Genomic DNA, 16,506 nt, shown 5'->3' with positions numbered 1-16,506 from the left:
AGCATTTTAACACTGAAACATGTTAAAATGCATCTATATCAAAACAGATAATTCCCAGCTAAAAGGTTCTATTTGTTGGTTTGGATGAGAAGTTCATTTAGGCATTCATTCATTTATTCAACACATTTATTGAGTGCCTGCTATATCCCAGACATTATTTTGGGTGCCGAGGAGACATCAGTGAACAAGACAACTTTTCTGTCCATCTGAATCACAGAAACATTGAACTTTGAGGGAATTCAGAAGTCATTTAGTATACTTCTCACCTGATCCTGGTTCCTCTGTGTAAAGTCCTGGCAGGTGGCCACCCAGCTCTAACTAAAGCCAAGCCTCTATCTCGAGCCTTGTCACACCATCCTCTTTCTCAGTTAATAACTTTATTTCCTAACCTCCCTGAGAAAGCCCGAGACCATGGGACATACATTACTACAGATCCCTTATCCTCCATCTCTAAATGTATCTCTGTTTGCGCCCATCCTTCCCCCCTTTCCTTCAGTGTTTAGAAAATGATAGTCTTCCTCGTGTCCTTGAACAAGGCTTCAGCTTTGGCCTTGGCCATCCTCCCCTCTTGAGCCTTGCCTAGGAGAATGTCCCCTCATTCTCATCTCTTCCCCATCCCTTACTGCTGGCTCTTTCCCCTCAGTCTATGAAAAAGTCTTGAGCTTCTCCCATTCTCATCATCTTTGTTTTACACTCGATCCTTTGCTCTTCTCTGCCACCCCCTGCCCCCCGCCCGAGTCAAACATCTCAAAGAATTATCTCCTCTTGTTTCTCTTCTCTTTCCCTTTCCAGCCACTTTTCACCCTAACACATCCTGGGTTCTAGCTCCTCCACTCCATCACAGCTGTTTTTGAGGACCTTAGTGACCTCCTTGTGTCACAGTGTGGTGAGTAGCAGACGTTTCTGATGCACCAGACCAGGGTGGCCCACCATTTCTTCCCAAAACAATGTTCCCTGGCTTCTGCGACAGTCTTCATTCTTGGTTCTACTCTTACTTCTTTCACGTGTAATTTGCCTGGTTTCCCATCTCTAGCGTCTCTTTCTTCTTCTTGCCTCCTGTCTGACTGTTTCCTTTATACTAAATCCAGAAGCATTCATCTTCACCCTGATCATGTCATTCACCATGCTTGTCTGGCTGGTTATAGGGTCAAGTTCAAACCTCTTAGCAGAAGAAATGTCCTTCAAGATTTACCCATACTCTTCCTTAACCTCCGTTATTTGCTCTCTTCTGCCTTAAACTTTATACTCTAGTGTACCCAGTCAGGGTTCAACCAGGAAAGCAGAACCAGTAGACGATATATACTAAAGCTTTATTCCAAGGACTTGGCTTCCATGATTCTGAGACCTGTCCAGGCACGTCTGAAATCCATAGAGCAGGCCATCAGGATGGGCAGTCTGGAACTCTTGGACACAGCTGAGGCTCCTCTCTGCAGGTAGAAATTCTTCTTCTTCAGGGAGGCCACTGCTTTGCTTGTGAGGCCTTTTAACTGATTGACTCAGTCCTGCCCAGATGATCAAGGATAATCTTCCTTGATTTTGACTGATTATGGACTTGAATCACATCCTGAAGACCCTTTCATAGCAATTTCTAGGTTAGTGTTCATTGAGTAACTGGAGACTGTGCTCTAGCACATCAACTAGACCGTTAATTGGATTAATCGGACAGTTAATCAGATTGACTTGCTTTCAGCTGTCCATACACATGGTGCTGTTTTGCATCTCCCAACCTTTGTTCATGTTGCTGTTTCTAGGATGCACTGGTGTTACTCTGTTATCTTTCTACAGTTTAAAATTATCTGTCCATCTCTCCACCATAAGGTTGTCAGGACAGGAATTCTAGATCGTTCATATTTGTATCTCTAGTAAATATTCGTAGGGTGGGACTAACCTGAACTTTCATTAGCAGTTTTTCAGACTACTACAATAGCTTTCTTTAAAAAAATTCTTTCCAGCTTTATTGGGGTTTCACTGACAAATTCAAATAGTTTTCTAATAGTTTTCTTTCAACATATACAGAAGGTGCCCAAAAAATGTATACACATTTTAAGAAAAGAAAAAAAAAACTACTAAAATTGTAGTAGTCAATATATACCAATAAAAAAATAGATGAATACAAGTCACATTTGACTTTTGCAATTAGAAGAATTGCTCAAAGTGGTTACCATCAGTGTGCAGACACTTCTGATTATGACGAACTCCTACTTGAGCAATGTTGACCAAAGTGTCCACTTGTACACATTTTTTGGCACCCTCCGGTATTTATTGCGTGTGTATTAGGTTGCCAGGCATTCTTCAAATACTTGGGATACATCAGTGAAGGAAACAGACAAAGGTCCCTTCCCTCAGAGAGGTCACATACTAGCTGGGGGAGAAGACAAACACATAAACATAATGAGTTGATGGGTTATATAGTGTTTAAGAAGAGGTAAGTATTATGGGTAAAAGAAGAAGTAGGGGAATCTGGTGGTTGGATTGTCTGTTGCAATTTTAAATGAGATGGTCAGGGTAGGCCACATTGTGGAGGAGATGTGTGTTCAAAGGCTAGAAGGAGCCGAGAATGCCATGTAGATGGGCAAGTTCATTCCAGCAGAGGGATGGCCAGAAGACAGGCTCTAGGATAGGGATGAGTCTGGAAGTTTGAGGAACAACACAGAGGCCCTGAGCCTGGAATGAGGGGAATATCAGCGGGATCAGATGGGGCAGGGCCTTGTGGGCCATTGTAAGGACTTTGAATCCTGTGTGAACTGGGAGCACTTACAGGGTTTTGAGCAGAACACTTCCATGATCTGACGTATATTTTAACAGAGTCCCTTTGGCTATTGTTTGAGAATAGACTACAGATAGAGAGCGTGAAAGGAGAAAGGTCAAATTGGAGGCCACCATAACAATCCAGTCGAGAGATGACAGTAACTCTGACTAGGGGCTGAGGACGTGTGCAGAGTGGTGGTGACAATTTGGATTCCAGAAGTATTTTAGAGCTAGACCAACAGGTTTTTTCAAAGGGTTCGATGTGGTGTAAGTGAGAAAGGAGAGATAAGAATGACTCTAAGGTTTTTGGTTTGAGTACATTGGACTGATATCAACTGACATGGAGAAGGCTGCAGGGGAAGCAGATTTGGTGGGTTTTAAGGCAGACATGGAGCCAAGATCAGAAGTCGGACTGTGAACATGATAATATTGAGAACTGGCAAGATCATGTGGGTGGTGGGATAAACATGTCTGGAGTTTGAGAGATTGGTCTCAGAAGGAGATACAAAATTAACTGCTGTTGACATACAAATGGTGAAAAGCAGTTAGGTGAAAGGAGATGACAAAAAGAAGAAGTAAAGATAGAGAAGGGGAGAGGATTAAGAGCTGAAATCTGGGACACTCCGATAGTACATGAACCAGCAGCAACGAAGAGCAAGAAAGAATGCCGAGCAAGGTTGGAAAGAAACCAGAAATTATGTGTCTTGAAAGTTATGTAAACAAAGTTTATCAAGAAGAGAGGAGTGGTTATCTAGGTTAAATGTCGCTGAAAATCAAGTCAGTCAAGGTCTAAGAATTGGCCATTGATTTTAGTAAAGTGAAGATCAATGATGATTTTGATAAGAACAGTTTTGTGAAGTGGTAGGGATGAAACCCTGACTGAAGTAGATCTGAGAATGGAAAGATAGGAATTGGATACTGTGAATACAGATGACTTTTTTTGAGCAATTTTGCCTCAAAAGATAGTGAAATAGGGGAGCCGCTGGAGGAGAAGTAAGGCCAAGAAGGAGTTTCTTTTCAAAATAGCAAATCTCCAGCAGATAATTTTCGAGAGAGGGGAGAATCCATGATGTGGCTGTCAGTGAGAGAGCTAAGGGCTGTGCACAATGGAATCATGGATACTTTATCCGTGATAACAGGTGGAATGGGAGAATATGTGGGTGGTGGCAGTGTGATGAGGATCTACGAATTTCTTTTCCCATTGTTTCAGTTTTATCTGTAATGTGGGAAGGAAGGATGTCGCTGAGAATGAGAATAGAGCCAGAGAGGGGTAGAGAAAGTGGGAGAGAGAGAAATATGCTGGATAGGGGAATGGGATTGCCAGCCACGTTAAAGGGCCACATAGATTTATGGTCTTGAAATTAAAGTAGGACTAATCACCATGGTTGTGTGTTTTTCTTTAACCATGTTTAACCACGCGAGTGAAGACATAGAATAGATGGGGAGTTAGAGCTACTCAGGGTTGCGAATTTGCCAAAGAATTAGGCAAAGAGAGAGGAAGTCAAAGATGCATGTGAAAGAATGATTATAACAATTGATTATGTGATTTAAGCTTGCTGAAAAGGGAGTGAAGCCATTAAGGGAGTGAGGAAGAGTGGAAAGTTGATCAGTTGGTTGGTGGTCCCAGATGGGTTGAAAGGGTGTGGAGGTGGGGTAATGGGAGGAAGAACTGGAAAGATAAGAGGTTGTTCTGAGAGAGAATTCATGGCACTGCTACTGTGGAGGGAGGAGGTGCTGTTATTAGTAATAAACCAGTCTACAGTAGGGTATAAATGAGTGACTGTAATAGGCTGAAGGGCAGGATCATTGGAGGAAAGAATTCTGAGGGACTGAGAGGCCAGGGTTTGGGAAGGGTCATCCATGTAGTTATTATAATTGTCAAGAATTGAATAGTGTTTGGATGAGTGATAAAAAGCCAGCTGTTAACCTCATCAAGAAATGAGGGAGCATGACCTGGAGGCAGCAGGAGAATTCAGTGATAAAGGATAGAAGGTGATATAGTATAACAAGATGGGCTGTAAGGCAGGGTGTGTTTAGGGAAAAGGGAATAACAATTAAGACTCAAGGAAGTCTTATATGTTCTCATCACAAGAACAAAAATTGTAACTATGTGTAGTGACAGATGCTAACTAGATTTATTGTGGTGATCATTTCTTAACATGTACGAATGTCAAATCATGATGTTGTATACCTGAACCTAATATACTGCTATATATCAGTTTTACCTCAATAATGAAAAAAACAACGCAAGGAAGATACCTTCTCCTTCTCCAGATCTGTTGGTGTTAGGGCTGTAGGAGAAAAACTGTCGCATATGAAAGAGCCACAGGGAAATAGTGACCTCTGGGAAGAACCAGGCTTTTATTAGCGTAAGAAGAAAAAGGGAGCAATGAGAAAAGACTAATGATAGCAAAACAGTTCTGGAGGGTCTAGTGGAAGGGTTTTGTATGTTGGGAATTTCCTTCAGTGGCTCTCTGATTATTTTTCCAGACCACCGCAAAGTTCTCCTCCAAAGAAGATGATTAATATTACCCCTTTTCTGCTTAAAAATCTTATGATTATCCAGAAGAAAGTGCATCCTTGTGAGCCCTGTACAATTTACCTCTCCCTTTTTGTCCTGGCTTATCTCCTTTTTTTATGCTCCATAACCTGCGTATTCTACTAGAACCATCCATAGTTCTTCACTATTTCTCAGGTAGGCTTTTGCTCTCGATTTTTCGGTCATTGCTCAAGCTCCTCCCTCTTTTTGGAATGCCCTCCCCCATAAATCTCTAGCTCATCTCATTCCTCAAAATTGACCCTAATTCCATTTTCCCCAAAGCCTTTCTAGATCCCACTGGTCAGAATTGATCTTCCACTTTGTAGTACTTCCACAGAACTTGGAAGATTTATTAAAGTCCACCTCTTTCTAGAATTTACAATTCTCCTGGAAGGCAGCAACTGTATTTAATCTATCTTTGTATCCTTCATCTCCCCTGACCCCATGCATTATTTAGAGTAAATTCTTACTAAATGATTATTTGTTGTTTGTTGAATCTATTCCGTCCATTGGATACAGGTTTGCATTCTGAAGTTACAGAGTAAATCGAATCCTTCTTTCAAATGATGATCTTTTAGTTGTTCAAACACTCATCTTGAGCTATTTGTCAACTGAAGCATTTCCTAGTTTCTTTAGTGCTTCCTTCAGTGACATGGTTTTCAGATTCTTTACCACCCTACCCACTCTGCTCTTACAAAGAGTCTTATTTTGTGACTGCTTCTTTGAAAATACAGTGCCCAGAGTTGCGTATGACCCAGGGTTACATATGACCCAGGCAGAGTAGAGTCAGCCTTTAATTGACATCTTATACTGATATTAATATAATACAATTTAAAGAAATGTTACTGAAGTGTTTCCCAATAGTGTAACATCAGTGTGGGAAAATTTAGTCACTGCTCTTATCTTAATAGCACATTGGCGCATTTATCTATCCATAATTTTATCATAGATTCTTGAACCCCATTTACATTGGCTTTCGGGTGAAAATATAAAGCCAGTTATTTAGCACAGAATTATAATTAAGTAAAATTATGTTAAACAGATTATGACTAGAAAGCCTTTTTAAAAAAAAATACGTATTTAAAACTCATTCTGCAAGATGGATGTGATTTCAACTTCATCCTTGTATTTTGAGTGTGCTTATACTAATGCATCGTAGCTCTGTTGAGAGATTATAGAAGAGCTCTCAAAGTGAGTTCCTTATTTGTAGTGAGTCATAGTCCTTAGAAGCAGCGTGGACATTTTAGTCATATTGAGGCCTATTAAGTCATCCATCTACTTTTTACAGAGTTAATAACCCCAATTCCCAAAGCACTTTCTAAAAGCCCACTCACTGGTTGTTCAGTATGAAAAGAAAGAGCAAGAGAGTCGTGCAGGTCTTCTGTGCCATCAGCCTTGAAGAATTTGGGTTCACGTATTTGTCTTTGAGTTTACAAGCATTTCTGAGTGTCTACTATGTGCTCACAGTTATTTATTTGAAAGATTCCTCCTCGGGGTTGGAATGGTATAGAACTGTATTACACACAAACCTTAGGGAGCTCACAGTCATGTCCAAAGAGGTGATCAGTAGATGTTCTTTGATTGTGAACCAATCATTTAATCCAAACAAAGAAGGAAGTTAAATTGAAACGATATAGTAGGAAAGCCTGGAGAATCAGCCTTAGAAAAAAATGTTTCACTATCCTGAATAAATGAATTTTTACCTTTTTTTTAGGGGATGGGGGTGGCGTTATTTGGCTCAAGTTTTGAAGACCTGGGAGAGAAGTCCTACTGGCCATGCACCTTTCTATTGATTGGGTAGAGGGTGATGAGAGAGGATGGGGCAGAAGGAGATCCATCCTTTAGCTTTTATAATAGGAGGGGAGTACCCCTTGATTTCTCCTTCTACCCAGGCTGCACACAGTAAGGGAAAGACAGTTCCCAAAAGGAAATAGAGGTGATATCAGAACAGGGAAATAAATATGCATGGAAGAATGCCCACTGCAGGAATCTGTACTTAACCTGCTATAATGAAAGTCAAACTGTATTAAGGGCTGGAAAGGTTGGTGCAAAAGTAATTGTGGTTTAAAAGGTTACAAACAATTGCAAAAACCACAATTACTTTTGCACCAACCTAAATACAAATAAAGTTATGGGAACATTCTTACTGGGGAAAATTTAAGAATGATTCAAAAATCATATGGTTGACAAATTGGACTTTGAAGATCATCCAGTATATCAGCAGGAGGATGGGAAGGTTGGCCATCCAGGTATAGGAAAGAGCACAATAATAGAGACAGTGCATTATGCTGGCTATGAATGCAAGCTTTGTTGTTAGGTATTTTAAACCCAGATACAAGTATGTTACCTGACACCTATATACAACTGACCAAATGACTTAATTTCTCTGAATCTCAGTTTCCTCATCAGCTAAATGAGGGTATTAATACCTGTCTCATGGTGTTAGAGTTGCCAGATGAAATACAAAACTCACAGTTACATTTCAGAATGAGTACTTTTTGGTATAAGTATGTACCAAATATTGCAGGGGGCACACTTAGAATAAAAAATTACTAGTTATTTACTTGACATTCAAATTTAACTGGGCACCCTGTATTTTTATGTGTTATACCTGGCAAATCTATACAAGCATTATTACGACAATTAAATAAATTCATTCATGTAAAATGCTCAATATGATTTTTTGGCACATAGTAGGTGCTCAGTAATAAGTAGTGATCATTTTTGTTGTCACCATCAACACAGACAAAATTCAGAAGAATACAAAAGCCTGAAAATATGTGTCTTCTGAATCATTTCTTGCTGTCACTGTCACCATTAGACAGTTTCCCAGTTAACTGGTGCCGGATACCGGTAAGATGGCATTTCATGATGCTGTACTGACATAGGAGCTGCTCACCTACACCTTGTATGTGCTGGTTTCTCTTTCCTTCTGATTGTTTTAGATGTTTCTCTTGTAGATCAATTTCATTTTGACCTTGTCTTTGATCCACTCATAATTAATGAATATTATTTTCCATTCCCTCTTAGAGGCCAATAATAAAAGTATTAAGTGGCACCAGGCTTAGGACTATAATTTAAGGGTCAAGATCACAGTAAACTGAAGCATTGATTATAATTTTTTGAATTTGAAACTGTAAAGCTTAGAGGGTATAGATCAAGTCATCCCACTTTAATTGACTGTGCCGTATAAAATAGAATTAGAAGCCTTCTGAAATATAAACTATTTCTTCTCTTGTTCTTCCTTTATCTGTTAGGCCCATCATATAGTGCTAGAGAAATGTCATTAGTCACAGAATATGTCCTTTATTCTCTTTTAGAATTTGCAAAGTGATGATTTGCTGATGTGTTTGATTATTTTCCCTAGTAATTTTAACCTTCTTTTATCTCCCTTTTAAAACCTAAGCAGCTCTTTCCCCCTTTATGTATGATTATTTTTCACTTATATAGATGTGGTATTTAAATGCTGGGACACGTTGGTATGGTGGAGAGATGGACAGGTAATTTTAAAATATTAAAAGGTAATGGAGCAAAATCAGTGACCTAGAATAACTGTAGTGCTGTCTGTATACAGAGGAATTAAATATGTGACAATAATAAAATTATAGCTACAATTATTAAGCACTCGACCATATTTCCAACCTCAAGCACCATTAAGCTATTTGCCTTCATTATCTTGTTTAATTCCCATAATATCCCCATGCTGTTACCCTTATTTTATGTTGGGGAAACTAAGGCACAGAAAAGGTTAAGTAACTTGTCCAGGGACATGGCAGTCAGTAAGTGGCAGAGGCAACATTCCAACTTGGGTGGTTTGATTCTCTCATTCGTTGTGCTAAGTTACCGTCTTTAAACAACTTGATAGCAGTATTTCTAGCAAGTTAGTAAAGAAGCTTTGGAAAATTTAAATTAAAAGCTCTGTAATAGTTCCAACCTTAGCATAAGAAGACCATACTGAAGAAGGGGCCATTAGTGTTCCATTGACAACATACAAAGTCACCTTAATGTGTTATTATTTCTTTCTATGTAAGGGATGCTCCACTTCATGGCACCTTTTTTTATTCTACTTTGCATTAGACCTTTGTTTTTTCATCCTCTCTTTATCTAGCTCCAACATATGAAACTCATTTCTGTTTCCATGAGTTTCAAAGATTGCTTTCTAGTCCTCCTGTTAAGGTCTGGTCTCAAATTAGGGAACAGACTGAACTCAGCAAGTGTCTTTCGTGTTGTTTCAGCCCTGAAACAGCAGTACCAGAGGCTGTAGGGAGAGTGAGAGAGATTTACAAATGAAAGGCAGCCAAGGAAGACTTACCTCTTAGCTGACTTGTCTCTAGTTCTGCCAAGGTGAGAATCAAGATTCAACTCATTCTTTAGGGAAAAAAAAACAAGGAGAAAGTAAATGTGGGGCTAATCTTTACAACAGTAAGAATCACGGTACCACCCCCTTACATTGGATGATCCTCCATTATTTCCAAAGGGCTTTCACAAATATTTCTCCTACATCACACTTAGTTTTCACAGAAGTCTGTGAGATGGCATTACCTGTATTTTGCTGTGGCTCAGGAAATAGAATTCCTTGCCCCGAAGTAAACAATCAGTGATTGATAGACCCTGACTAAAACCTATGTCTTAAATTTCTCATGGTGTTTTTTACTTTTTTTTCCACTATGTCAATTTTATTTTTCTTGAAGATAAGAATTAGTCGAGTGTGAAATTTTGGTATTTTCTCATCACTTTATCTGGAAACAGACATTTTGTTTTTGAGAATTGTGGCTGAATCTTTGCTTGACTGAGCCTAAGCAAGCTCGCTGCTCTTTTTGAGGAGATCTGAAGCATAGATGAAATGACGTATTTGTTTTCCTATTTGTGGAATGGATCTTTGGTAGGGCTGGAAGATAAGATCTTCCACATGGCTTTGAAATTATATGGAAGAAAACGATAAGAGCTCCTAGGACTTCTGTTTTATTTCTCATTGCGTTGAAGGTCATTGTGATGTCTTTCAGAATAGTTAGTACTGTGCTTTAGAAATAACACTAATCATCCTTCATTTGAATCACTTCCTCTTAAGTGGTTTTTTTTTTTTTTTTTTTTTTGGAAGTGTGATGTGAGTTTAGTAACTCACATCACATCACATCGGGGGTGCTTAGGAAAACAAGCTATTTTGAGCCTTGGCAAACGTGGGCATTGGTATCAGTGCCCCTTGCTATCATTTACTAAGTAACAAAATTGTGTTGTCTAAAAATACATACAGATTCTTCCCTTTGATATTTGCATTTTCTTTTCCCTTTGCTGAGGGACATATGCATATACAGAGGATGCAGAGGGTGCAAAAAAAATACATACACATTTTAAGAAAGGAAAAAACTGTATTAAAATTGTAATACTCACTATATACCGATAATAGATGAGTACCAGTCATGTGTATACATTCTTTTGGCACCCCTGGTATTTTGACCTATATGATGCATTTAGAGACACTTTTCTGAAGAATGTTTTCACAACCATTCAAACATACAAAGTATGAAGGAAAGCCATAGGAAAAGCAGCCCCAAAGAAAACCAAATGATTCATTTCTGGGAAGTGTTTTGTGGAATTTAAAACTGCATCTCCTGCCTGAGGCTATTTGAAATAATTTTATATTTAAGGAGCTTGGAGAGATTTATGTAACTATTTCACTTAAGATCATACAACTATATACAAAATAGTAATGGGGATGTAAAGTACAGTATGGGGAATATAGCCAATAATATTGTAAAAACTATATATAGTGTCAGATGGGTACTAGACTTATCAGGGAGAACACTTCATAAGTTATATAAATGTCTAACCAATATACTGTACACCTGAAACTAATATAAAATAATATTGAATATCAACTATAACAAAAAAATGCTCATGAGGCTGCAAAGTACAGCATAGGGAATATAGTCAATAATATGATAATAACTGTGTACAGTGTCAGATGGGTAATAATAGACTTATTGGGGTTATAACTTTGTGAAGTATATAAATGTCTAATCACTGTGTTGTTTTGTACCCCTGAAACTACTACTAATAATAATAGTAATAAAAGATCATACAACAGTAACTAGTGGCCTAAGACCTAAGCCTAGCCTAAGCCCTTAACAATGGTAGTCAGTTAATAGTAACTTCTGTTATGCTTAATTCCCTGAGTGAGGTTAGAGGCTGATATACAAGCTGTCATGAGGCTTGTTGTCTTCCAAGCACACTCCTTCATCCATCCAGCCCAAGCCCTTCTGTACACCCAGATTTATCATGCAAGTTAAAAGAGTAAACAACATTTTAGTGTTGCTGAAAGTCTCGTGGTTTCTATTCTGTAACCTCTCCTGAGTTTCTCTCGTCCTTTCTTCTGCAAGAGTCCCTGTCATCATAGCAACAGAGCTCAGCGTGGTGGGGAGATTGGAAGACCCCCGCAGAGCACTGCCTAGATGACATACAAATACTTCCTGCCATTTGGAGCTTTGCAGCTCAGACCGCCAGGCTCTCCTTGGAACTCTAAGTGCAGCGATGCAGTATAATTCAGGAGATGACTATCTTGCCAATCCTGGGAAACATGGAAGCAATTCTGTTGAAGATCAGCCATTACTGGCTGAAGCAGTGGGATTATTTCCATTTTAGACCTGAGGAACATCCGCCCGCTATTAGCCAAATGTGGTTGTCCAGTCAGGGCCCAGTCCAGAATTGGGTTTTTAGAACTCCTCAGTGTTAATTTGGAAGATCTTTAGCTTTTGTAGTGTCTAGTGTGGGTGAACCCATCTATTTATTCCTACTGTTACAAAGCTGAGCTTTCTTCTATAGAAGAATGATCATGCCATATCACTACATTTATTGTTACACAACCCTAATATAAAAGAGTGTGATTGGCGTGTCTTCTTACAATAGCATTTATGAAGCATCCTCTATTGTGAAGTCTTTTTAGCATATGGAACCCTAAATAGATTTTGGTAAGCCCTATAAATGAAATTAAGAAAGAGAGATGGAAAGTTTTTCCAGAACTAGGGGAATATCCCACCTGTAAATCTAGGGTTTTCAATTTCAGATCCTCCAGAAGAACGGAATTTAGTTTCATTTTTCTTAACAGATTTATCCTGGACACTGGCTGTTAGAGGGAAAGTCTGTAAAGAAGACAGACTATACCTCCCTCCCTTCTTACTACTGTTTTCCATCTTAACACTGTCATAGAAACACACTGAATTCCATACTGGGAATTGAAAACAAACTTCCAATTTCAAAAATGGTGTCTTTCCAACCCATTAAGTCTAAAAATATTACATGTGAGGATTTATTTTAGATATTTATATCAAGTTTTGAAATATCACTGTTTTCTGTTCTGTAAAAAAATGCTGCTTTTGGGGATTGACTGTCCTCTCAGGACAGGAGCTACCAATTTTTATTTGCAGAAGATAAATAGAATATAGACAGAAGTTCAGTTTTAGCATTGTTTATTATGAAGAAATCATGGAAAATACTATTTGTCCTCTTAAGCCTACTTTACAGAGTCCTCCATCTTTTGTGTTCCATGGGGAAGGTAAAATTTGACTTGTCACGCTTCTGTTTAAATATGGACTAACCATTCCAGGTACAAATTACAGGATGTTTTTATTGAATTGTTTTGATTTAGTCTAGGCCCTAGGCCTGGAATTGGCCCTCATTGTGCAGAGAAAGAATATGTCACATAAAATTTTTAGTGAGTCCTGATGATCTAATACTGTGAGCCAAGTTATTTACAAGTATGTAAATAATTGTCTGTAATTTTTAATAGAGCCACAAAAAATTTGTTTTTCATTTTATAAATGAGAAAAATGAGGCTTATTTAATGACTCAGGGTCATATACAAATAGAATTCAAATCCAGGTCAGTGTAGTGTCAAAATCTGCATTTTGTACCACTTTGTATTAATTTGTAAATATAAGAACTGTCTATATTTGATTGAACAAGAAATTGAATTTTAAGTAATTTATTTAAAGTTACTAAACTGAGGCAATATAATAGAATAACTAAGAATAGTGATTTGATGGGTGGGTGGAGGGCAAGGGAAAGCAACAGTAATATAAGTTACGTTGTCTTGTAGCATAGCAGAAAACAATAATATATAAAATTGATCAAGAAACAGCACAATTACACACACAACGTATCCAAAAGAAGTAAAAACACAAACTCTTAAAAGGGGTTGTACTGGGGGACTGGAACTGGGGTTGAGAAAAGTGTGGGGTTTGGCAACTGTTGATTTTCATTTTAAGTCGTTTGGTACTTTAAGATTTTCTTTATTATTTGCGAAAAATTTTTTTCTTTTCTCTTTTTTTTCAAATTAAAATTTATTGGGATGACAATTGTTAGCAAAGTTATGTATTTAAAAAGATTTTACAAAAAAGAGCAAATGTATGACCTCAAATGTATCTTTTGTGGTCGCCTACAGATAACCTATCAAGATGCCTAAAAATGGTGGAGTATGAGGGAAGATTGGGACATTTTCTTAGTCTGTATCCATTACTGTAACTAATAATGTGAAAATGCAATATGAGAGCATTAACTGAAAATGCAATATGAGAGCATAAACTGAGCAACTATTTTTTTTCAAGGCCTTGTTTTAGGTTCTGTAGGAGCTAAAACGGTGGATGCGGTTTGGTCCCAGGCCTCCATCACATTACAGTCTAGTTGAGGGTGCTGGAGATCACGAAGAGATCTAGATGGGAAGGAAGAGGAACTCACATTTTGTTGCTGTCTACTCCACACTGTGCTAGATACTTTACCTACCTTATTTTATTTTATTTTCACAGCTCAACAACAACAGAAAAACCTACCTTATTTTTGATGGAAAATATGGACCATAGAAAAGATAAACTACAGATAGCTATAAGGGGTCGGTGGGTGGATAATGGTATTTACTTCTTAAGATCAAGCAGAGCATTTAGGATGGGCCTTAAAAGTAGAAAAGGATTTCTATAGACAGAGATGGGATGGGAGAGACACTGACATATTTGCCAACGAAGAAACTCATGTTTGGAACTTGCTTCTTTGGTTCCTTTTGTACATAAGCATTTAGCTAAAATCCATGTAAGCTAGATACAAATCTAAAATGAGTTTGTAAAATATTGTTTACTCAGCTGAAGAACTTTTATTACATGTAAATGCTGTTATCAAGGTTACTTTTTATTGAAACTACTTTCAACTTTACTCATACCATAGAATCACAATTAAGATTTGAGTCTAAACATCCCTGTCAGTCAAGTGGGAGAAAAGCTAAAGGCAAATTTGGGGGTCACATGAATTTTGTAACTATTACTGATTCTTAAAAATTGTTCAGTATGTTCTTGACCTCATTAAGGATCTTTTAGCTTTCCTGTTTGATGTGACTTATTTGTTTAGTTTCCTTGGGATTGTGCTTAGCTGCATGTCAATTACTGAGGCCGAGTGGAGTTATATTTTATTTTAAAGATTCTTCAGTTTGAAAACATGACATCTTCACCGTCTGGCCTAGTGTCATGCGGGGGACCCTGCTCGCTGCGCCATTTGTCGTGCAGGGAGGCCTGCGGGGTCTCTGCTCCCGCTCCCCATACAAGAACGCAGGACATGGTGAGGCCAAAAAGGAACACACAAGGAGCCATAGGTAGGGGAGTCATACCACTATATTCTCTCTGGCGGCACTATACTCTCACTGGAGGCTGGATTCACACTGTCCGCAAACCGCCATCCATGCTTGCCAGCCCAGCCGCCATCTTCTTGCTAGCCCCCATTCTTCTCTTTCTCTTCTCTCCTCTCTCCCTCCTCTCCGTAGCCACAGCAGTTATATTAGTGGCCAATGGCTCACTGGTTACAGCTGACGGCCAACTAGCCACAGCTGATGGCCATGCAATCACAGTTGGCCATTTACTACCTGAGCCAGCACCTGTCTATGTGAGGCCGAGAGCCTGGAAACTACTCTCTGGGGCTCCGCCCCCACACTCCACCCCTACAGGCTCTCGCCTCACAATCTACGCAACAAGCGTCTTCCGCGAGGGGACCTGTGCGAGGAGCCTGGGGGTGAATGCAGTATCCTGGACACAGCCAGGCTCTCTGGGCACAGCCAGGGTTTCTCAGGGCACCACCAGTGCTTCTGGGCACGGCCAGACTTCCTGGACTTCTTAGGGTACCACCTGTCTTCCCGGACACAGCCAGGGTTTCTCAGGGCACCACCAGTACTCCTGGGCACTGCCAGACTTCCTGGACTTCTTAGGGTACCACCTGTCTTCCCGGACACAGCCAGGGTTTCTCAGGGCACTACCAGTACTCCTGGGCACAGCCAGACTTCCTGGACTTCTTAGGGTACCACCTGTCTTCCCGGACACAGCCAGGGTTTCTCAGGGCACCACCAGTACTCCTGGGCACTGCCAGACTTCCTGGACTTCTTAGGGTACCACCTGTCTTCCCGGACACAGCCAGGGTTTCTCAGGGCACCACCAGTGCTTCTGGGCACAGCCAGACTTCCTGGACTTCTTAGGGTACCACTAGTTTCCCCGGGCACAGCTAGGATTTCTCAGGGCACTGCCACTTTCTCTGGGAACAGCCACACTTCCTGGACACAGCCAGGGCTTTCAGGGCACTGCCACTCTCTGTGGGCACAGCCACACTTCCTGGACACAGCCAGGGCTCTCAGGGCACTGCCACTCTCTCTGGGAACAGCCCGACTTCCTGGGCACAGCCAGGGTACCTTCAGGGCTCTACTACTCTCTCTGGGAACAGCCCGACTTCCTGGGCACAGCCAGGGTACCTTCAGGGCTCTACTACTCTCTCTGGGAACAGCCCGACTTCCTGGGCACAGCCAGGGTACCTTCAGGGCTCTACTACTCTCTCTGGGAACAGCCCGACTTCCTGGGCACAGCCAGGGTATCTTCAGGGCTCAGCCAGACCTCTCAGCGCACTGCCACTCTCTCTGTGCCTCTCAGGGTACCCTGCTGGAACATCAGCGACTCACAATCAAGGTGCTTACATATTCTCAATGGCGGCCAGTCAAGAGACAAAAGCAAATATCCCCCAGTTCCACTAACAACAATTCCCAAACAAACAGTCAAGCGGTCCATTAAATTAGGGATGGAAGGCAATTCCCCATAGTCCATAGTCATTCGCCAGGGCTGTCCTGGGAGTGAGGGACGACCGTGACCTCACCCTCATCTCCCACGGAGGACTCAGCAAGCGTTACCTCCTGGGACTATAAGTCCTGC

The 16,506-nt window shown here is 40.2% G+C and overlaps 1 protein-coding gene across 4 annotated transcripts in view; it reads left to right on the top strand.

Annotated features, from left to right (window-relative positions):
• ANO4 (anoctamin 4) overlaps nucleotides 1-16,506 on the top strand; it is a 359,351-nt gene that overhangs the window by 166,129 nt on the left and 176,716 nt on the right. The gene's annotated exons all lie outside the window — the stretch shown is intronic.

This window comes from Rhinolophus sinicus, chromosome 1 (assembly GCF_057876585.1).
Source record: "Rhinolophus sinicus isolate RSI-liver-muscle chromosome 1, RSI-T2T, whole genome shotgun sequence".
Classification (NCBI taxonomy): domain Eukaryota; kingdom Metazoa; phylum Chordata; class Mammalia; order Chiroptera; family Rhinolophidae; genus Rhinolophus; species Rhinolophus sinicus.
Note: the sequence above shows the minus strand (reverse complement) of the source record. Positions and strands in the feature narration are given on the sequence as shown.